General features: G+C 43.5%; 1 long non-coding RNA gene across 1 annotated transcript; it reads right to left on the reverse strand.

The window, feature by feature from the left end:
* Window positions 1-246: 246 nt before the first annotated feature.
* On the reverse strand, window positions 247-15,624 carry LOC129830562 (uncharacterized). Its single transcript, XR_008755551.1, has 3 exons — window positions 15,375-15,624; window positions 2,217-2,306; window positions 247-2,036 (listed from the first exon to the last, which is right to left on the reverse strand). It is a non-coding gene; the product is annotated as an uncharacterized LOC129830562 (long non-coding RNA).
* Window positions 15,625-23,687: the final 8,063 nt, after the last annotated feature.

Consider the following 23,687-nt stretch of genomic DNA (forward strand, 5'->3'; position numbering starts at 1 on the left):
GTTTCTAGCAGATTATTTGGAGTATTATGTGTGAGTACATCAATGAAAAAGAAACAAATTCAATGTGTAAAATATTTCTGTAATGGCTGTATATCTCTTCATCCTCATCTGACTAGGAGAGGCGAGAAGGATCGGAGGACCAATACGCAGAGTGATAAATTTCCATGTTTTAATATAATCCACGAAAACAAGACACAATACAAAATAACTAAAGAAGTAACCGAAACAGTCCCTTGTGGCGACAAACACTGACACAGAAGACAAACACCCACAAACCAACAGTGCAAACAGGCAACCTAAATATGGCTCCCAATCAGAGACAATGCAAAACACCTGCCTCTGATTGAGAACCATATCAGGCTAAATGAACAAACCTAAACATAGAAACAAATAACATAGACTGCCCACCCCAACTCACGCCCTGACCATACTAAATAAAGACAAAACAAGGGAAAATAAAGGTCAGAACGTGACAATTTCAGTGTAGAATTAACAGTAACACTAGGCCTACATAGCCTAATATAGGGCTTTTTCTAATAAAGTTAATTACTTCAGATACTTTTTATTCAGTTAATTCATATTATAATGTGTGACCGATTTAAGTTAAAAAAAACATTGATCAAATATCATCAGTCTGACAGAATAATGAAATACCCCTTGGACTGGAGTAACTTCCAGTAGGCAGTCCTGAGTCACTTCGGTGTTGATATGTCAGAGCATGTCCTCTTCAATGCTCTGTGTGGCTGTTACATTGAGATCATGTACAGTGCCTTCAGAAAGTATTCACACTCTGTCACGACTTCTACCGAAGTTGTTGCCTCTCCTTGTTCGGCGGTCGACGTCACCGGTCTTCTAGCCATCATTGATCCATTTTTCATTTTCCATTGGTTTTGTCTTGTCTTCCTACACACCTGGTTTCAATCCCATTCATTACCTGTTGTGTATTTAACCCTCTGTTTCCCCTCATGTCTTTGTCAGAGATTGTTTTTATGTCAGTGTTGTATCTATGTCTGTATAGGTGACGGGTCCTCGTACCCACTTTTGTATTTGGCGTATGTTTAGTGGACTGCTAATTAAAGAGACTCCATTACACTCCATTTGACTCTCCTGCGCCTGACTTCCCTGCCACCTATACACACACGACTCTGACACACTCCTTGACTCTTTCCACATTTTGTTGTGTTACAAAGTGGGATTCAAATGGATTTTATTACATTTTTGGTCAATCTACACAACACTGTCAAAGTGTTAGAAAAATTATAACATTTATTACAAATGAATGAAAGGTGTGATAGAAACATCTTTGACAGTGATTACAGCTGTGAGTCTTTTTGGGTATTGTACAATATTTGCCCATTATTTTTAGAATTCTTCAAGCTCTGTCAAGTTGGTTGTTGATCAATGCTAGTTAGCCATTTTCAAATCTTGCCGTAGATTTTCAAGACGATTTAGGACAAGAACTGTAACTAGGCCACTCAGGAACATTGTAGTCGTGGTAAGCAACTCCATTGTAGATTTGGCCTTGTGTTTTAGGTTATTGTCCTGTCTATTGGAAAGCAGACTGAACCAGGTTTTCCCTAGTCCTTGCCGATGATAAGCTTACCCATAACATAATGCAGCCACCACCAGGGGCGGACTGGGACCAGAAATCGGCCCTGGTATTTCTAACACACCAATCACTTTAGTTCCTTGAGGCCCCCACACCGGCCAATTTTATTTCCCCTTGAGTCCCCCAGTATTAGCCAGATAATGATCATATTATGCAAAAAACCCAAGTTAGACAGGCCCACTGGCCACCACCATGCTTGAAAATATGAAGAGTGGTACTCAGTATGATATGTTTTGTTGGATTTTTTTATACTGCATAAACACAGTACTCAGCTGTTATGAATGGCATATTCATGTTAGCTGCGATGCCAGATTTGAGCAGACATCATATTATATTCATCATGACATGTAACATCCAATCAGTCGGAAGTCATTTTCAGCTGGCCTCACTGTTCTTCAATAAAATACCGATTTTCTCTGCTTCTCTCCTGTGAGACAAATAAAGAGATAAACAACAGGATAAACAAACACTGACATTCCTGCCCCAATCCCTAATTGTGTCCGGTGTTGTTCCTAAAACATAAGAACAGTGACAGATGTGACAACATCTGTAATCAATACTGAAATGATATGCTTAGATTATTGATACAATGGTTACAATGGTTTACCTGGAAGAGACTGACCAATTTCTGCCATTTCCCTGTTTGCCTCTGTTGCAACTTCTGTTGCTCGGGAGAGAGTCCTTGGGAGAGAGTCCACTAAAACAAAAAAACTGGAAATGTTAGGAACATCACTAGAGTCAACCAGCATCAAGTAAATTAATAACAATTCCAGGAGTACTTTTATTTTTTTATTTAACCAGGTAGGCTAGTTGAGAACAAGTTCTCATTTACAACTGTGACCTGGCCAAGATAAAGCAAAGCAGTGTGACACAGACAACAACACAGAGTTACACATGGAATAAACAAGCCAATAACACAATAAACAAGTCAATGACACAATAGGAAAAAAAGAAAGTCTATATTCAGTGTGTGCAAAAGGCATGAGGAGGTAGGCAATAAATAGGCCATAGGAGCGAATAATTACAATTTAGCAGATTAACATTGGAGTGATAAATGAGCAGATGATGATGTGCAAATAGAGATACTGGTGTGCAAAAGAGCAGAAAAGTAAATAAAAACAGTATTTTATTTATTTATTTTTTATTTTACCAGGTAAGTTGACTGAGAACACGTTCTCATTTGCAGCAACGACCTGGGGAATAGTTACAGGGGAGAGGAGGGGGATGAATGAGCCAATTGTAAACTGGGGGTTATTAGGTGACCGTGATGGTTGAAGGCCAGATTGGGAATTTAGCCAGGACACCGGGGTTAACACCCCTACTCTTACGATAAGTGCCATGGGATCTTTAATGACCTCAGAGAGTCAGGACACCCGTTTAACGTCCCATCCGAAAGACGGCACCCGACACAGAGCAGTGTCCCCAATCACTGCCCTGGGGCATTGGGATCTTTGTTTAGACCAGAGGAAAGAGTGCCTCCTACTGGCCCTCCAACACCACTTCCAGCAGCACCTGGTCTCCCATCCAGGGACTGACCAGGACCAACGCTGCTTAGCTTCAGAAGCAAGCCAGCAGTGGTATGCAGGGTGGTATGCTGCTGGCAATGGGGATGAGTATGGGGATGAGGTAGGTAGATTGGGTGGGCTATTTACAGATGGACTATGTACAGCTGCAGCGATCGGTTAGCTGCTCAGATAGATGATTTTTAAAGTTGGTGAGAGAAATAAGTCTCCAACTTCAGCGATTTTTGCAATTCGTTCCAGTCATTGGCAGCAGAGAACTGGAAGGAAAGGCAGCCAAATTAGGTGTTGGCTTTGGGGATGATCAGTGAGATATACCTGCTGGAATGTGTGCTACAGGGTGTTGTTATGGTGACCAGTGAACTGAGATAAGGCGGAGCTTTACCTAGCATAGACTTATAGATGACCTGCAGCCAGTGGGTCTGGCGACGAATATGTAGCGAGGGAGCATACAGGTCGCAGTGGTGGGTGGTATAAGGTGATTTGGTAACAAAACGGATGGCACTGTGATAGACTGCATCCAGTTTGCTGAGTAGATTATTGGAAGCTATTTTGTAGATGACATCGCCGAAGTCGAGGATCGGTAGTATAGTCAGTTTTACTAGGGTAAGTTTGGCGGCGTGAGTGAAGGAGGCTTTGTTGCGAAATAGAAAGCCGATTCTAGATTTTATTTTGGATTGGAGATGTTTAATATGAGTCTGGAAGGAGAGTTACAGTCTAACCAGACACCTAGGTATTTATAGTTGTCCACATATTCCAGGTCGGAACGTCCAGGGTGGTGATGCTAGTCGGGCGGGCAGGTGCGGGCAGCGAACGGTTGAAGAGCATGCATTTGGTTTTACTAGCGTTTAAGAGCAGTTGGAGGCCACAGAAAGAGTGTTGTATGGCATTGAAGCTCGTTTGGAGGTTAGTTAGCATAGTATCCAAGGAAGGGCCAGAAGTATACAGAATGGTGTCGTCTGCGTAGAGGTGGATCAGGGAATCGCCATCAGCAAGAGCGACATCATTGATGTATACAGAGAAAAGAGTCGGCCCGAGAATTGAACCCTGTGGTACCCCCATAGACACTGCCAGAGGTCCGGACAACATGCCCTCCGATTTGACACACTGAACTCTGTCTGCAAAATAGTTGGTGAACCAGGCGAGGCAGTCATTAGAAAAACCAAGGCTATTGAGTCTGCCGATAAGAATACGGTGATTGACAGAGTCGAAAGCCTTGGCCAGGTCGATGAAGACGGCTGCACAGTACTGTCTTTTATCGATGGCGGTTATGATATCGTTCAGTACGTTGAGCGTGGCTGAGGTGCACCCGTGACCGGCTCGGAAACCGGATTGCACAGCGGAGAAGGTACGGTGGGATTCGAAATGGTCAGTGATCTGTTTATTAACTTGGCTTTCAAAGACTTTAGATAGGCAGGGCAGGATGGATATAGGTCTGTAACAGTTTGGGTCTAGGGTGTCACTCCCTTTGAAGAGGGGGATGACCGCGGCCGCTTTCCAATCTTTAGGGATCTCGGACGATACGAAAGAGAGGTTGAACAGGCTGGTAATAGGGGTTGCAACAATGGCGGTGTATAGTTTTAGAAAGAGAGGGTCCAGATTGTCTAGCCCAGCTGATTTGTACGGGTCCAGGTTTTGCCTCTGGCATATCCTTTTCCAATGGTGGAGAAAGGCAACAGTCAGGAAGTCAATACGATGGGATGGCGTCATCTCTTTGGTGACCTTCCCAAAGCTACGATCACATCTGCTCCCCATCTGCAGTCAAGCACCTTCAACAAATCATGTGTTGAATTTCATCTAGAAATATAAAATCATGTCATACCATGGTAAAATGGTTATTCATTACTACATTCCATCAGAGTAGACCATCAACACTCTGATTCATTACTGCATTCCATCAGAGTAGGACATCAACACTCTGATTCATTACTACATTCCATCAGAGTAGAACATCAACACTCTGATTCATTACTATATTCCATCAGAGTAGACCATCAACACTCTGATTCATTACTACATTCCATCAGAGTAGGACATAAACTCTGATTCATTACTGCATTCCATCAGAGTAGGACATCAACACTCTGATTCATTACTACATTCCATCAGAGTAGAACATCATCACATTCAGCAAATGCATCTTTACATACAAGTAGCACATGGTTTCTATGACACATCTGTTCATCAAAACAGGATTTTGGTTATGAACTTTTGCAGACAAAGATGACATATTATGGAATCAGATTATAAAAGTGATTACTTCCTGTAATATGAGGAAAATGTAATGACAGGCATATGGTCCTCAGTGAAACACCACTCTCAAGCTGCAGGCTGGTTATTCACCTTGAGTAGTGAGCAGACCACTGCAGTCTGAGGCTGGTGGGCTGTGCAAGGCCAGAGCATGTACCTGACCAATGACATTGCTTCCTGCTCATGTACCTGACCAATGACACTGCTCCTAGCTGATACTGGCAGAGCTCTACTCTCACATCATGCACTCAGCCTGAAAGAAGAAAAATTGTTAGACTGTGATGCGTAAAGGCACAATCCGCAGTCTGGAATTCAGTTGCACCATCATTTGGGGTCAACAAAGTAGAAAACTTAGCATTTCACATTGTAAACATAATCAACAAGCTTAAGCAGTTTAGGTTTGGTGAAAAATGTATGGGAAATAACATTACCTCTGGGTGCATTATAATTAGCATTGTCCCAGCCATGACAGCCCATAGGGCAGAAGCCTATCTCCTGTTTCATTAGCGTGAGGCAACTTGATACACAAGTATACCCCCTGGACAGGAGGCTAGTCTATCACAATGCCTTACCCCGAATCCATCTGCTTAATGCGGAGTGCCAAGCAGAGATGTATTAGGCTCCGCTTTTTAGAGTCTTTGGTCTGACTAAACTGGGGATGTAACCCAACCTTCCAATCTCAGGGCCGACACTAACCCCAAGGCCACTGAGTTGATGGGTGCATTCTGGTTTAAATAAACAACATCCGCTGCTGATTGTCAGCTGCTGTAACTAAAACATTTGGTTTTAGGTTTTCTCCTTCAATGATTTCACCTTAAAACGAGTTGTTTGAGGGCAAACGCTTACTGAAACTGTCTCGTTCACTTTTAATATCTGCAAAACCATGCCTTCTGAGTTGTAAAGGGGTGGCCAGCCACATTATTTGTTTTTAAAAGTCTCCCATGACATCAAAAATATCCCATTGACTATATCCAGTAATAGTTTCTTATTGTTCTAGTTATGATACCATAACAGTTACTCTACTACAATGAAGGCATGAGCCATAATCAAAGAGTATACACTGAGAATACCAAACATTAGGAACACCTTCCTAATATTGAGTTGCACCCCCCCTCCCTTTTGCCCTCAGAACAGCCTCAATTCATCAGGGCATTGACTCTACAAGGTGTCGAAAGTTGGCTCATGTTGACTCCAATGATTTCCACAATTGTATCAAGTTGGCTGGATGTCCTTTGGCTGGTGTACCATTCTTGAGACACACAGGAAACTGTTGAGCATGAAAAACCCAGTAGCGTTGCAGTTCTTGACACAAACCGGTGCGCCAGACACCTACTTCTATACCCCGTTCAAAGGCACTTACATTTTGTTGTCTTGCCCATTCACCCTCTGAATGGCACACATACAAAATTCATGTCTCAATTGTCTCAAGGCTTACATTTTTTTATTTAACCTGTCTCCTCCCCTTCATTTAAACTGATTGAAGTGGATTTAACATGTGACATCAATAAAGGGTAATATATTTCACCTGGATTCATCTGGTCAGTCTATGTCATGGAAATAGTTTTTATTCTTGATATTTTGTATATTCAGTGTATATCATTTGAAAATGCAAACAAAATTGCCTTAACCTTTTTAGTGTTTTTCAAAATGTTCATGTAAAGATGAAGTTGAAAGGTTTTTGTTTACTGTAAGATATTACACAAAAATGCTTTATTTCTTACCAAAGTCATCAAATACCCCCAGAAGTCTTCTGTCGTAGAGTGAGCACTAATGGCCATCTCTCTGACTCCAGTGCCATTCGAAAGCAAATGGGAAGGGCCCTGGGAAGGGTCCTTTTAAATTGACCATCCTTAAGAGGAACTGTATTGGTTAAGAGTTGGGGCTTGGTTTCAATAATTTAGCCATTGCTAAAAAAGCACAACCTGGTGAAAATAAGTAAATTGTGGGTGGAAATATGTATCAGATAGACAGACAGAGATATACATGTTGTGTATGATATACCCTTTTCTATCTCTGAATCTCTACTTTGTGAAAAACACAATTTCAAATTTTGCTTCATAAGACCGAATCGAGCCGGTCGGCCACAAAGGTTAGGATTGGGTTAACTTCTTATGGCTGAAGGGGCAGTATTGAGTAACCTGGAAAAGGGTGCCCATTTCAAACGGCCTCGTACTCAATTCTTGCTCGTACAATATGCATATTATTATTACTATTGGATAGAAAACACTCTCTAGTTTCTAAAACCGTTTGAATTATTTCTCTAAGTGAAACAGAACTCCTTCTGCAGCCCATTTCCTAACCGGAAGTGAGTTTTCTGAACGTGAGGTCTCTGTTCAAGCGCTTGTCTATAAATGGGCATTAGACTTAGGAGTCTACAGACACGTCATACACCTTCCCCTGGATGTCAAGCGGAAGTGAGAGCAGAAATTAGTTGATTATCTTGTTCTGAGGTTGAACTTGGAGTGAGAGGACCACCATTTTTTTTTTTTTTCGAAAGTGCGTAGTTGAACCTGGAATCGCCACCTGGAAACCTGTCGTTATGGGCGAATACAATCTCCGGTTTAGATTTTATTTGATACATGTTACAATATCATCCTAAAGTATGTTTTTTCAATATAGTTTCATTAGATTTTCGAAATTTATTCGGGACATTAGGCGTGTTGCGTTGTCTGGTTTTGGTCAGGATGGACAGCTTAGCGCAGCATGGCCAGTGTGCTTGCTAATTCAAGAGGGAAAGAGGTGGTTCTGAATCCAAACAAAGACGGTTCTGGACAAAGGACCCCTTGTACAACATTCTGATGGAAGATCAACAAAGGTAGAACCCAATTTGGGATGCCATTTCATATGTCTGTCGAACTGTGCTATCGCTTACGTTTACCTTGATTCGATGTTGTTGTGTGTTGGCTATTGTAGTAAGCTAATATAACGCTATATTGTGTTTTCGCTGTAAAACACTTAAAAAAAATCGGAAATATTTGCTGTATTCACAAGATCTTTGTCTTTCATTCTCTATACACCATATATTTTTCAGAAATGTTTTATGATGAGTAATTAGCTATTTGACGTTGGTCTCTATAATTACGCTGGCTGCTTCCGTGCTATTTTTGACGGTAGCTGTGATGGTAGCATCAATGTAAAACTGATTTATAGCTCAAATATGCACATTTTTCGAACAAAACATAGATTTATTGTATAACATGTTATAAGACTGTCATCTGAGGAAGTTGTTTCTAGGTTTGTTTGGTTCGATCTTGGATAGTTAGGTTGGCTTTGTGCATGCTACCTGTGCTGTGAAAAATGTCTGTCCTTTTTTGTATTTGGTGGTGAACTAACATAAATATACGTGGTGTTTTCGCTGTAAAACATTTAAAAAATCGGACATGTTGGCTGGATTCACAAGATGTTTATCTTTCAAATGCTGTATTGGACTTGTTAATGTGTGAAAGTTAAATATTAAAAAAATATATATTTTGAATTTCCGCCCTGCACTTGAGCTGGATGTTGTCATAGGTGTACCGGCCTCGGGCTTGCAGCCTTAACAGGTTTTAAGGGAAGCTGATCCTCGCTCTGTGGTTAGGGGCAGTGTCTTTAAGCCTACTAAGATAATTTCTGATATGCAATTATGTTGATCTGAAAAGTCAAATAAATTTGACTTGATACAACACAACTGATCCTGAGTATGTCTTAAATTGACTCCCTCGCTCTTCACCCCAATCAGGTGTCAGTGCTCCCTCCATTGAGGACTATATGGCGATGGTTGCTGTGGCCCTGGGGATCTATGGTTTGATCAAGGTCGTCTCCTGGACTTTTAGCTCTGGTAACTACAATCAGTTTCAACTAAGATACACAAAAACTACACTAATGTAACGTAAGATGTTGAAGCCGTAAAGCGACTGCCCATCCAAAGAATGAATTTGGATCTTGTTTGTCAATCTAATGCTTGTCCTTTTCTTGTCTTTATAGGGTTTGATGATGCTAACGCACAAGAGAAGGTAATTACGCTTTCATAAATGTTGTCAGACATATTTTGTAGTTACATGTAGTTACATGTATACACTGAGTGTAAAAAACATGAGGAACGCCTGCTCTTTCCATGACAGAATGACCTGGTGAATCCAGGTGAAAGCTATGATCCCTTATTGATGTCACTTAAATCCACTTCAATCAGAGTAGATGAAGGGAAGGAGACAGGTTAAAGAGGCATTTTTAAGCCTTGAGACAATTGTGACATGGATTGTGTATGTGGGCCATTCATAGGGTGAATGGACAACATATTTAAGTGCCTTTGAACGGCTATGGAAGTAGGTGCCAGGCGCACCTGTTAGAGTGTGTCAAGAACTGCAGCGCTGCTGGGTTTTTCATACTCAACAGTTTCCAGAGTGCATCAAGAATGATCCATCACCCAAAGGACATCCAGCCAACTTGACACAACTGTGGGAAGCACTGGAGTCAACATGGGCCAGCATCCCTGTGGAATGCTTCGAACACCTTGTAGAGTCCATGCCCCGACGAATTGAGGCTGTTCTGAAGGCAAAAGGGGGTACAACTCAATATTAGGAAGGGGTTCCTAATATTTTGTACACTCAGTTACCGGCAGGGACGGACTGGGAATGAAAAATTTACTTTTTGATTCAGACCGGCCCACCAAAACCCCCCCAGATATACACCACCACCCATGCCACACTTTATGAAAACAAGATTACTGAACAATATTTATAACAATAACTTTATTAAAATATATGTAAAATAGAACAAGGGGAATATGTTGCTCTTAGGAGGAGGCTGGCTAGAAGGAGCACATATTGGCACAATGGCACTGGCAGCAAGGTGGCAAGAATCTCTGGAACCATCTGACCAGTAAAATAAATAATACAGGAAGAAATTTGTTGGTGAAAAGACTGGTAAGTAGGCAAGTCAGAATAAAATTAAAATAAACATATTTCCTACCTCCTTAGATTAGCAATTTCTGCAGCAGCTCACTTCTCTCAGCAATGCCATCTATAACCAGGTCACTGTCCAGGGCCATTAAAACATCTTGCTTAGTAGCCATGAGCATAAAAGCCTCCAGCTGCTGTTGAGATAGAGGAGAGTCTACTCTTCATGAATTTCAAAGTAGAGAAGCTCCGCTCGCAAGTTACCTGGGTTACTGACAGGGTAAGTAGGAATTTGTAAGAAAGGCCCAGGATGTTGTATGCGTCAGTCAATAGGTTGTACTGACTAAGAATACCGTAGCAACACACTGGACAGTCCTTGCAAGATGAACAGCTCTTGTTCACCATCTCCACCTCGTCTTAATTTCCTTCAGGTCCATGATCCTCCATAGTCCTGGTTGTTTATTTTTCAAATCCCAATTGATTTAACCTAGTACACTGTTCAGCCAGACCCATGAGCTCACCCTGTAAATTGGCCACTGTCGCTCTGCTGTCAAATTTGATCAAACATTTGCTTAGTTCCTGAAGGGCTGTCTGTGGAAGGTGTTACGTTCCCCAGTTCCTGTGTTGTGGTTTTGTTTGTATGTGTGTGTTTCAGGAAAATGTCTTCCTGGATTCCCCCAAGCAGCTGATTTGTCAGCCCCAATGATGATTGGAGAGCTGACCCCGCCCCCTAGTCAGGATACAGCTGTATCCCATTACAGACTCCTTCTCCAGCTATATAAGCCAGTGTTCTGTTGCTCAGAAGAGGGATGATGAGTGTGTCCTGTGTTGGTTGTTGTTAGGAGAGAGATTTGATATGTCCTGTGTTGTTTTTTTGCTGAGAGACACGTTTTTGTTAATTCCGTTGTAGCTGCTGCTTTTAAGGTATGTGTGTCCCCATAGGAGGCAGTGTTTTTGATTATTGAAATTGTTTACTTACGTTTGTATTCTGTTTTTGTTTCCAGGGGGAAGAGGAAGGCACCTAGGGAGTGCTTAGGCAAGAGGCCTGCAGGTATACATAACCCGTAGTATTTACTGTCTATACTCCAGGTAAGACCTGGGTGGACCACCCCCTGTATTTTGGATAGCGCACCAGGTGGTGCTAAGCTAGGTAAGTAGTGGGTAGGCAGGTAAGGTAGGAGAGGGGGCTTTGACATTTACTTTCTTTGCTTTGGTTCCTTTCAGCCCCTTTTCCCCAAATTTACCGTGTAAAGGAATACATTCCCAGTAAACGGTAAATTCTCTGCCTCTGTCATCCTTACTCGCACCTACAATCCCATACCTCTTACTCCACGGGGAGTTGAGTTGTAGCAAGGTGTTGCGTTCCCTCTTCCTAGAGGCGTACGTAACAAAGGCCACTGGCACTGGATGGTAGCTGACTAAAGTTTTTAGGGTCCAGAAGAGCCATGTCGGCATACAAAGTGCCACTACTCAGAAATCGTTGATGGATGCTATCTATAACTATATCCAGAATGGACACCAATCCTGTACACACTCTCTGCCCCAGTAAGTCTTATCTTGTGCCAACTCTCCAGGCATGGGTTTCTTCTTTCGAGCCCTTTTCATTGGCAGAGTGGTCTCTAACTCCAGCTCTGTTTCCTCATCCCGTTCCTGTAACTTCCTGTTGGCCCACTGAACAAATGTGTCTACAGCTGCCTTGACTCTTTCAATCTTTGCCATTCCTTCAGCTGCTCCTCTGTAGACACAACCATACGATGCTCAGACAGAATGTCCATTCCACTTGTTTAAAGATATTTTGAGACTGGTGAGGTGACCTGAAATATTCTGAGGAATATCTGAGCTGTAAGTATTGTTTCATACTTCAGCAACCCCTCAATGTATCCTTGTGCCTTGACCCGTGCAGTAGTGTTGATGTTTTTCTGATCTTATATGGTTGAAAAAGTGAGAAGGACATCAACATACAGACCCTCATCTGGATTTCCAAAAGCTCCAAAGACCTTTAAGGCTCTGTCTTTAGCCCACCAGCGTCTCATCAATTTAAGCAAGACGTCTGTATCTTGGGTCCTTGCTCTCCTTCTCCCAAATGTTCATCCTCTGGTAGGATTCACGGAATAAAACAGATTTTGTTGTTACTTGCCAAGACACTCTCTGTTGTGTCTGCCAAAACAAGGTTCAAAATGTGTGCATAGCACCACACATGCACTTGATTGGTGGACTTTGCAGAGAGCAGGGCAGAGAAGCCTTTACACTGGCCTTGCATACTGGAGGCTCCATCAGTGGAATTGCCACTGCACTTGCTGATGGCAAGCTTCATGTTTTACAAAGTATTGTCCACTGGATGCCTCCCATTTCACCACAGCCACAAGCCTCATGGATGATGTTCGTCACATATCTATGACAGAGCATTGATCTTGTGTTGTAATGTCCTGCGTAGTATCAATCGGGCTTCCTGGATTTCACTTGCTATGGTCAATCAATCAAATTGATTTATAAAACCCTTTTTACATCAGCCGATGTCAAAGTGCTATACAGAAACCCAGCATAAAACTCCAAACGGCAAGCAATGCAGATGTAGGAGCGCGGTGGCTAGAAAAAAACTCCCTAGAAAGGCAGAAACCTAGAGGGGAACCAGGCTCTGAGGGGTGGCCAGTCCTCTTCTAGCTGTGACGGGTGGAGATTGACCATCTTGGCCATGTACTGTTATAAATGTTCATAGATGACCAGCAGGGTCAAATAATAATCACAGTGGTTGTAGAGGGTGCAACAGTGTCAGCACCTCAGGAGTAAATGTCAGTTGGCTTGTCATAGCCAGCAGCATACCACCCTGCATACCACTGCTGGCTTGCTTCTGAAGCTAAGCAGGGTTGGTCCTGGTCAGTCCCTGGATGGGAGACCAGATGCTGCTGGAAGTGGTGTTGGAGGGCCAGTAGGAGGCACTCTTTCCTCTGGTCTAAACAAAGATCCCAATGCCCCAGGGCAGTGATTGGGGACACTGCTCTGTGTAGGGTGCCGTCTTTCGGATGGGACGTTAAACGGGTGTCCTGACTCTCTGAGGTCATTAAAGATCCCATGGCACTTATCGTAAGAGTAGGGGTGTTAACCCCGGTGTCCTGGCTAAATTCCCAATCTGGCCCTCAACCATCACGGTCACCTAATAATCCCCAGTTTACAATTGGCTCATTCATCCCCCTCCTCTCCCCTGTAACTATTCCCCAGGTCGTTGCTGCAAATGAGAATGTGTTCTCAGTCAACTTACCTGGTAAAATAACGAATAAATAAAAAATAAAAAATAGCCAATCATTCAGAGGTTGAGACAGCAGGTGCGGTCGAAAACAGGATATCCGGGACAAAATAGCACGTCCGGTGAACAAATCAAGGTTCCATAGCCGCAGGCAGAACAGTTGAAACTGGAGCAGCAGCACGAACAGGTGGACTGGGGACAACAAGGAGTCATCAGGCCAGGTAGTCCTGAGGCATGGTCCTAGGGCTCAGGTCCTCAGAGTTAGAGGGAGCATACATGACACCGGAAAAGACAGGAGAAATACTCACAGAAATAACACACTGACCCTAGCCCCCGACACAAACTATCGCAGCGTAATTATGGGAGGCTGAGACAGGAGGGGTAAGGAGACACTGCAACTTCGTCCGACAATACCCTCGGACAGGGCCAACCAGGCAGGATATAACCCCACCCACTTTGCCATAGCACAGCCCCCACACCACTAGAGGGATATCTTCAACCAGCAACTTACTACCCTGAGATAATGCAGAGTATAGCCCACAAAGATCTCCCCCAAAGCCCGAGGGGGGTGCCAACCTGGACAGGAAGAACGCCAGTGACTCAGCCCCAGTAATAGGGTTAGGCAGAGAATCCCAGTGGTGGCTTGCATTGTGTGTTGGATGGTTGTAATGACGTTATTGATGGTAGTCTTTGATAAGAGTGATTAGAGAGCCTCTGCCCCCTCTTGACCCAGACACATGCAGTGTTTTACTTTTCTCTATGCAGGCAGTGAGATGCTCTTTCCTACCCAGGTCGTACTTTCTCAGCAGAATGATCATCTCTATAAAGTTGCCATGGTCAATGCTGCTGTCATCTAGCGTATAAGCTGCTTCAGACTGCAGGCCTCTGGCTCAGATCCCTCTTGCCTTTGACTTTAACAACATCTATAATGGGCTCTACCACTTGCCTTCTGTTCACTTGCTCTCTATGAGCAGACATCAGACTGCCGATGAACAGGCTCTCAATGATACCTTTGGAGGACCTTAAAAGTAGGCCTCAGCATAACCTCTATGCATAATGCTCTTTTCATGCATTCCACTCTCTGATGGATATGCTTCCAGTCTGTCATTCCATTCATGAAAGGGCTGTTCTCTATGGGCTTTGCAAATGCCATACAAATTAAGCAGAATAAAGCATGGTTCTCTTCACTGTATGACAGCCACTTCCTGTTGGTCCCATCTTTACAAAAGAAAACCTTCTGCACCACAGACTTTTCACACTTTTTTGGGAGGCTGAAACTAAAAAAACATATCTAGGTCCCCTGACTTTGGCTTCTTAAAATAAACAACAATTGGGGTGGCAGTGGCATCCTGGCTCTGGCTCAATCTACATCTGTCCACTGCAGATGCACTATCCTCAATTTGGATGAGTAATTAGTATAATATTAGAACATTAAATAAAAAGTAGAATGTTAATATAATAGTGTAATGTTAGTATAATATTAACTATGTTAGTAATTTCATATAATAGTATATTGTATATCACTCGTATAATATTAATTCAAATTGGACAATACAGCAGTTTAAGAAATACACAACCAACATTTATAATTTTTGTAGGTTTTGTTCTGTCATTAAATCCTTGTGCGATAAATTTTCTAAATTGCTGGTTAGTCTCTAATGTGTTAATGCTAAGTACTAACTTGTCAATCATAACCATTCATGCCTAACAATGAGTTCAACATTTCGAAGGTTTGCTGTAGCACGTCAACCTTTTTTTAATGTCCCGCCTCATCCAGGCTATGATTGGTCGGTTCACGAAAAGTGACATTGACGAGCGCTTGTTTCAACAAAAATAGCCAGCTAGCTAAACACAAACATTGCTTAACTCACCCCTCTTACCGATTCAGCTGCAAAACCTTGACTAACAGTTGAACTGGTATCGCCGGGCTCCTCTCTCTCTCTGCTGCCAGTGCCTTCAGGCTCACTAGGCTGAGATGATTGACTGGTAACGCCGCGAAATTAATAATTTGTTATTTTAAAACATTTGGCTGCATCAGCCTCAAGGGACTTCAACCTCTTCTCTCTCCGCTTTTCTGCACCACCTTTACGTTTCCTCTTTTTGTTTGTCCATCTTGCTCCACTCCACTATTTATCCAAATGTCACCACTTAACAAAGATGGGAAGGGGCGGGGCCCAAGTAATGTTAGAATGGACTGGACCAAAAGTAATTGGCTGGGAGAGAGAGGCTGACCGATGTAATACCCAACCGCAGTGGCAGTGGGCCGCAGCACAGTCGCCTGGGCCAGTCAATTTATTTCTCTCAAGCTGCGTCCCTCTAGTTAAAACTCCAACCGGTGGATTACTATGTAGTATGATGACATATTTTATGTATTAGTGGCCAAGAATAAAGCAAAGCAATTCGACACATACAACAACACAGAGTTACACATGGAATAAACAAACAGTCAATAATACAGTAGAAAAAATGCATATACAGTGTGTGCAAATGAGGTAAGATAAGGGAGGTAAGGCAATAAATAGGCCATGGTGGCGAAGTAAATACAATATACCAATTAAACACTGGACTGGTTGATTTGCAGAAGATGAATGTGCAAATAGAGATACTGGGGTGCAAAGGAGCAAGATAAATAAATAAATACAGTATGGGAATGAGGTAGTTGGATGGGCTATATTACAGATGGGCTATGTACAGGTGAAGTGATCTGTGAGCTGCTCTGACAGCTGGTGCTTAAAGCTAATGAGGGAGATATGTGTCTCCAGCCTCAGTGATTTTTGCACTGAGCGTGTGCTACGGGTGGGTGCTGCTATGGTGGCCAGTGAGCTGAGATAAGGCGGGGCTTTACCTAGCAGAGACTTGTAGATGACCTGGAGCCAGTGGGTTTGGCGACGAGTATGTAGGGAGGGCCAGCCAACGAGAGCGTAGTATATGGGGCTTTGGTGGCAAAACGGATTGCACTGTGATAGACTGCATCCAATTTGTTGAGTAGCGTGTTGGAGGCTATTTTGTAAATGACATCGCCAAAGTCGAGGATCGGTAGGATGGTCAGTTTTACGAGGGTATGTTTGACAGCATGAGTGAAGGATGCTTTGTTGCGATATAGGAAGCCGATTCTAGATTTAGTTTTGGATTGGAGATGCTTAATGTGAGTCTAGAAGGAGAGTTTACAGTCTAACCAGACACCTAGGTATTTGTAGTTGTCCACATATTCTAAGTCAGAACCGTCCAGGGTGGTGATGCTGGACGGGCGGGTAGGTGTGGGCAGCGATCGGTTGAATAGCATGCATTTAGTTTTACTTGCATTTAAGAGCAGTTGGAGGCAACGGAAGGAGAGTTGTATGGCATTGAAGCTCGTCTGGAGGTTAGTTAACAGTGTCCAAAGAAGGGCCAGATGTATACAGAATGTCGTCTGTGTAGAGGTATACAGTGTCGTATGCGTAGAGGTGGATCAGAGAATCACCAGCAGCAAGTGCGACATTGATGTATACAGAGAGGAGTCGGCCTGAGAATTTAACCCTGGGGTACCCCCATAGAGACTGCCAGAGGTCCAGACAACAGGCCCTCCGATTTGACACACTGAACTCTATCTGACAAGTAGTTGGTGAACCAGGCGAGGCAGTCATTTGAGAAACCAAGGCTGTTTAGTCTGCCGATAAGAATGTGGTGATTGACAGAGTTGAAAGCCTTGGCCAGGTTGTTGAAGACGGCTGCACAGTAATGTCTCTTATGGATGGCGGTTATGATATCGTTTAGGACCTTGAGCGTGGCTGAGGTGCACCCATGACCAGCTCTGAAACCAGATTGCATAGCAGAGAAGGTACGGTGGGATTCGAAATGGTCGGTAATCTGTTTGTTAACTTGGCTTTCGAAGACCTTAGAAAGGCAGGGTAGGATAGATATAGGTCTGTAGCAGTTTGGTTCTAGAGTGTCTTCCCCTTTGAAGAGGGGGATGATCGCGGCAGCTTTCCAATCTTTGGGAATCTCAGATGATACGAAAGAGAGGTTGAACAGGCTAGTAATAGGGGTTGCAACAATTTCGGCAGATACTTTTAGAAAGAGAGGGTCCAGATTGTCTAGCCTGGCTGATTTGTAGGGGTCTAGATTTTGCAGCTCTTTCAGAACATCAGCTATCTGGATTTGGGTGGAGGAGAAATGGGGGAGGCTTGGGCAAGTTGCTGTGGGGGGTGCCGGGCAGTTGACCGGGGTAGTGGTAGCCAGGTGGAAAGCATTTTTAAAGAATAACCAGGCATCCTCTACTGATGGGATGAGGTCAATATCATTCCAGGATACCCCGGCCAGGTCGATTAGAAAGGCCTGCTCGCTGAAGTGTTTTAGGGAACGTTTGTCAGTGATATGGGGTGGCCGTTTGACCGCAGACCCATTACGGATGCAGGCAATTAGGCAGTGATCGCTGAGATCTTGGTTGAAAATAGCAGAAGTGTATTTGGAGAGCAGGTTGGTTAGGATGATATCTATGAAGGTGTCCGTGTTCACCGATTTGGGGTTGTATCTGGTAGGTTCATTGATAATTTGTGTGAGATTGAGGGCATCAAGCTTAGATTGTAGGATGGCCGGGGTGTTAAGCATGTCCCAGTTTAGGTCACCTAGCAGCACGAGCTCTGAAGATAGATGGGGGGCAATCAATTCACATATGGTGTCCAGGGCACAGCTGGGGGCAGAGGGTGGTCTATAGCAAGCGGCAACGGTGAGAGACTTGTTTCTGGAAAGGTGGGTTTTTAAAAGTAGAAGCTCGAATTGTTTGGCTACAGACCTGGATAGTAAGACAGAACTCTGCAGGCTATCTCTGCAGTAGATTGCAACTCCGCCCCCTTTGGCAGTTCTATCTTGGAGGAAAATGTTATAGTTAGGGATGGAAATTTCAGGGGTTTTGGTGGTCTTCCTAAGCCAGGATTCAGACACGGCTAAGACATCCGGGTTGGCAGAGTGTGCTAAAGCATTGTACAAACTAGCGAGAGCTCTCCGAGCTAAAGGTAGCTGATGACCGCTAGCAGTGGTTAGCTGACTACTAGCTAGTAGCTAGTTAACTGGCAAGCTTCTGTTGGGGTTCCGATTCAGAGGTAAAGAAAAATACTTTAGAAAAAGCAGATCCACACCACATTGGATGAGGTGGGTTGCAGGAGAGTATTTTGAAGATGAGGTTTAGAAAAAAGATATGCGAAGAAAAAGATTTGCGAAGAAAAAGATATTAAAGATATATACATGGGACACCACAAGACGTCTGACTGCTACGCCATCTTGGATAATAAGCACAAATGTACAGTATATGAGAATCTACTAGTTATTTCCTAGTGCCAGTTATTGGAAAACATTTGTAGGATTGTTTCATATAAACCTTTAATTTTCTCTAAAGTGTGTTGAGTTGTGACTTGACAACTTAGTAACTTGAAGAGGTTTAGTCAAATGCTTTTGCATACTAAAAGGTCAAATAACAACTTCATAAGCAACAGTTTAAGTAGGAAGTAAAATTCAGTCTAACCAACTGTTTCCTGAAACACACATACATGCCCCCAACCAATCGGATGTGTTCGCCCATATATCTTTTGGTTGGCAACATACTGTACATTTCCACCTTAATGTAGGAGTTCATTGTACAAATTCTACAAACAAGATGTTTGTGCTATCAAAGGACTTTTACTGTGACATGTTCTAATTAGGAGCTTAAATTAATGGCATGAATTTGCCATAAAACCTGATGTGGCCTATTCCTCCTGTAAAATGTTAATTTTCTCAGGTTGATAAATGAGTCACTGTGGATATGAATAGTGTGGCAGTAGTTACATGAGGAGTATACTATAGTTCCCAGTGGGTTATTATAAAGATAATTACATTGGATGTTTATATATACTATATATATAAAGGTTCTCTCTGGCAACCTCACTCTCCTGAGTGCCAAGTTAAAATGAGCATGTATATTGTTTTTGAGCCAATGACAATTTAGCCAGCTCAAGCGTCATTAGAATACGGGTGGAACTAAGCAGCAAAGGTTGACTTACGAAACTGAAAGTAAGTTGTGTTTCATCATTCATTCATTAAGCCCAAAATAGTGATCTCATTGGGGCTGGGGGCCTGGATATAGAGGAAGGTCTTGCAGCAACTTCCTTCTGTAAGTTTAGTTCTTAAAATGACCTTGACTCAAATCAATACCATGGAAGGAGGATCACTTTGATGTGAAAGAGGAGGAACAATGTATTCTTCCTATAGTATTCTCAGAGGGCTTGTGTGGATTGGTAGAATGGCATAATAGAGCAACATGTATCTCAGGTTAAGGTCTATGGAGCTTTATTTGGCGTACTGTATATGACCCATAGGAGGTGCATCATGTTGGATCTAGCTCCATTTGATATGATCTTTTATAGCATCACATTGAAAAACACAGCAATAAAATAATACAGCATAGAAATGCAATGAAAAGTAGCTCACACGCGCACACACACAAGAGGGGTGGAGTCCAACAGCGTTGAGGTAAATTCTATACCCTTTCCTGTAAGAGTCAGGATGCAGCCATCTTGTGTCTATCTATCCTCCATCATGAGATGGCTGACACACTGACCCATCAACTAGTTCTAGTAAACATGGTTTTTCATATCCATACTGCTGTGTGGGATGCATTATCGTGATACATATTATTTGTTTGTTATTGTCATGAACATTCCAATCTTGCCATTCAACAAGGGTTTTTGTCTCACTCGATGTAAACACATATGCTAAATGAAATAGTGGCAGTAGATAACTATTTTACCATAGATGTAAAGTAACTACATCGCTAACAAGGTCACATGTTTTTGTTCACCTATAATTACTCCAATTCTCTCCAAGATGGAACCATGTTCTGGAATTCTTTAACACTCCCACAGTGTGTTCTGGTACGTGTGTGGAGGGGATAACCACATCAAGTTCAGTTAGCTAATACATCTGTGAATGGAAAGTCCCTGATAAGAATCATGAAAGGAACAAACCATCAGTCACAAAGGCTACAGTGAAGGATGAACAATGCCACAGTGCCATCTATAGGTAGACTGTAACTCTACTCAACACTGTTTCAGAGAAATCACCTGATGTCTCTGCCTGCCATGCTGAAAGAAGAAGTTGCCTCTCACCACAGATCTTAGATCAGATTACTCTAACCCCATCCTAATATAAACCATTTGATGGGTAAAACACATCCGACCCTGTATCAGTGGTTAAGGCAACTTTTACCAACTCCCTCTGTCATAGTCGCCTTTATTATCAACAGAGAACTGCCATTTGATTTGGCACATACACCAGGAAGTAAGACAGGCAGAGCAGAGGCCATAGCTTGTTTATCAGATAAATGTATCGGGTCATGGAATCCATCTTGTTACCTTTTTATCTGCATTCTGCGACATTCCGACTCAGGAAGTACAATCTATTGAAAATGCAGTTGATTTAATCTGTTGACTTTATACACAAAACATGTTAAGCCATATATGAATGGCATTAGAAGTAAAACGTTTTTTTTGCCAATAAAAACATCAAAAATAAAACATAATGGAAGAAGGAGTGACTGCTGGGTATGAGGTTGTAGGTGACATGAAAACACACCAGTGGAGGAATTATAATCCAATAGGAGATGAAAGAAGTACAACGTCATCAGGCACCAGAGTGAAATGAGCAAAAAAAATTGAAATAGAAAGTAAAAGTAAATGCCATTGATTATTGACATGTTTTAATGGTGACACTGATGAATAAATCACTTTATAGCTTGTTTATATTTATATTATAGCAGTAACAAATATGTTAAACGTAGGCCTCACTAATTCTAACAGCCTTCACCAGTTCACTAGTCTTCCTCCAGTAGGCAACCGGTCATTCAAATCCTGTCTTTGACATACAGATGTAGGATCTTGTTTGAGCCAGTTTGCTACAGCAGGAAAATAATCCTGCTGCAACAGGAAATGGGAATTATTATGTGGATTATAATTCATGGGAATCACGTCTGAAAAGTCAAAGTGGAAATTACAATCTTCAGAAGCCTTTTTAAACCTCAAATACACTACACGTTTAACATTTCCTGCATTTCAGGAAAGTTCTCCTGCAACAGGGTGATCAAATGAAGATCCTACATCTGTAGGTCTGGCTGGTCTGCCATGTTTGTTCCCATGGGTGAACTATAATGAGGGTTGTAGTTGTGTTTTTTTCCATACACATCTTATTAGTGATTACAGTAACTGTGGCTGAACAGCCCTGCTGCTGACTGGCCTGAGGTGTCAAAGGTCATGTAGTACATTTACATTACATTTAAGTCATTTAGCAGACGCTCTTATCCAGAGCGACTTACAAATTGGTGCATTCACCTTATGATATCCAGTGGAACAACCACTTTACAATAGTGCATCTAACTCTTTTAAGGGGGGGGGGGGGTTAGAAGGATTACTTTATCCTATCCTAGGTATTCCTTAAAGAGGGGTTTCAGGTGTCTCCGGAAGGTGGTGATTGACTCCGCTGACCTGGCGTCGTGAGGGAGTTTGTTCCACCATTGGGGTGCCAGAGCAGCGAACAGTTTTGACTGGGCTGAGCGGGAACTGTACTTCCTCAGAGGTAGGGAGGCGAGCAGGCCAGAGGTGGATGAACGCAGTGCCCTTGTTTGGGTGTAGGGCCTGATCAGAGCCTGAAGGTACGGAGGTGCCGTTCCCCTCACAGCTCCGTAGGCAAGCACCATGGTCTTGTAACGGATGCGAGCTTCAACTGGAAGCCAGTGGAGAGAGCGGAGTAGCGGGGTGACGTGAGAGAACTTGGGAAAGTTGAACACCAGACGGGCTGCGGCGTTCTGGATGAGTTGTAGGGGTTTAATGGCACAGGCAGGGAGCCCAGCCAACAGCGAGTTGCAGTAATCCAGACGGGAGATGACAAGTGCCTGGATTAGGACCTGCGCCGCTTCCTGCGTGAGGCAGGGTCGTACTCTGCGAATGTTGTAGAGCATGAACCTACAGGAACGGGTCACCGCCTTGATGTTAGTTGAGAACGACAGGGTGTTGTCCAGGATCACGCCAAGGTTCTTAGCACTCTGGGAGGAGGACACAATGGAGTTGTCAACCGTGATGGCGAGATCATGGAACGGGCAGTCCTTCCCCGGGAGGAAGAGCAGCTCCGTCTTGCCGAGGTTCAGCTTGAGGTGGTGATCCGTCATCCACACTGATATGTCTGCCAGACATGCAGAGATGCGATTCACCACCTGGTTATCAGAGGGGGGAAAGGAGAAGATTAATTGTGTGTCGTCTGCATAGCAATGATAGGAGAGACCATGTGAGGATATGACAGAGCCAAGTGACTTGGTGTATAGCGAGAATAGGAGAGGGCCTAGAACAGAGCCCTGGGGGACACCAGTGGTGAGAGCACGTGGTGCGGAGACAGATTCTCGCCACGCCACCTGGTAGGAGCGACCTGTCAGGTAGGACGCAATCCAAGCGTGGGCCGCGCCGGAGATGCCCAGCTCGGAGAGGGTGGAGAGGAGGATCTGATGGTTCACAGTATCAAAGGCAGCCGATAGGTCTAGAAGGATGAGAGCAGAGGAGAGAGAGTTAGCTTTAGCAGTGCGGAGCGCCTCCGTGACACAGAGAAGAGCAGTCTCAGTTGAATGACTAGTCTTGAAACCTGACTGATTTGGATCAAGAAGGTCATTCTGAGAGAGATAGCAGGAGAGCTGGCCAAGGACGGCACGTTCAAGAGTTTTGGAGAGAAAAGAAAGAAGGGATACTGGTCTGTAGTTGTTGACATCGGAGGGATCGAGTGTAGGTTTTTTCAGAAGGGGTGCAACTCTCGCTCTCTTGAAGACGGAAGGGACGTAGCCAGCGGTCAAGGATGAGTTGATGAGCGAGGTGAGGTAAGGGAGAAGGTCTCCGGAAATGGTCTGGAGAAGAGAGGAGGGGATAGGGTCAAGCGGGCAGGTTGTTGGGCGGCCGGCCGTCACAAGACGCGAGATTTCATCTGGAGAGAGAGGGGAGAAAGAGGTCAAAGCACAGGGTAGGGCAGTGTGAGCAGAACCAGCGGTGTCGTTTGACTTAGCAAACGAGGATCGGATGTCGTCGACCTTCTTTTCAAAATGGTTGACGAAGTCATCAGCAGAGAGGGAGGAGGGGGGAGGAGGGGGAGGAGGATTCAGGAGGGAGGAGAAGGTGGCAAAGAGCTTCCTAGGGTTAGAGGCAGATGCTTGG

The sequence above is a fragment of the Salvelinus fontinalis genome, chromosome 32 (assembly GCF_029448725.1).
Source record: "Salvelinus fontinalis isolate EN_2023a chromosome 32, ASM2944872v1, whole genome shotgun sequence".
Classification (NCBI taxonomy): Eukaryota; Metazoa; Chordata; class Actinopteri; order Salmoniformes; family Salmonidae; genus Salvelinus; species Salvelinus fontinalis.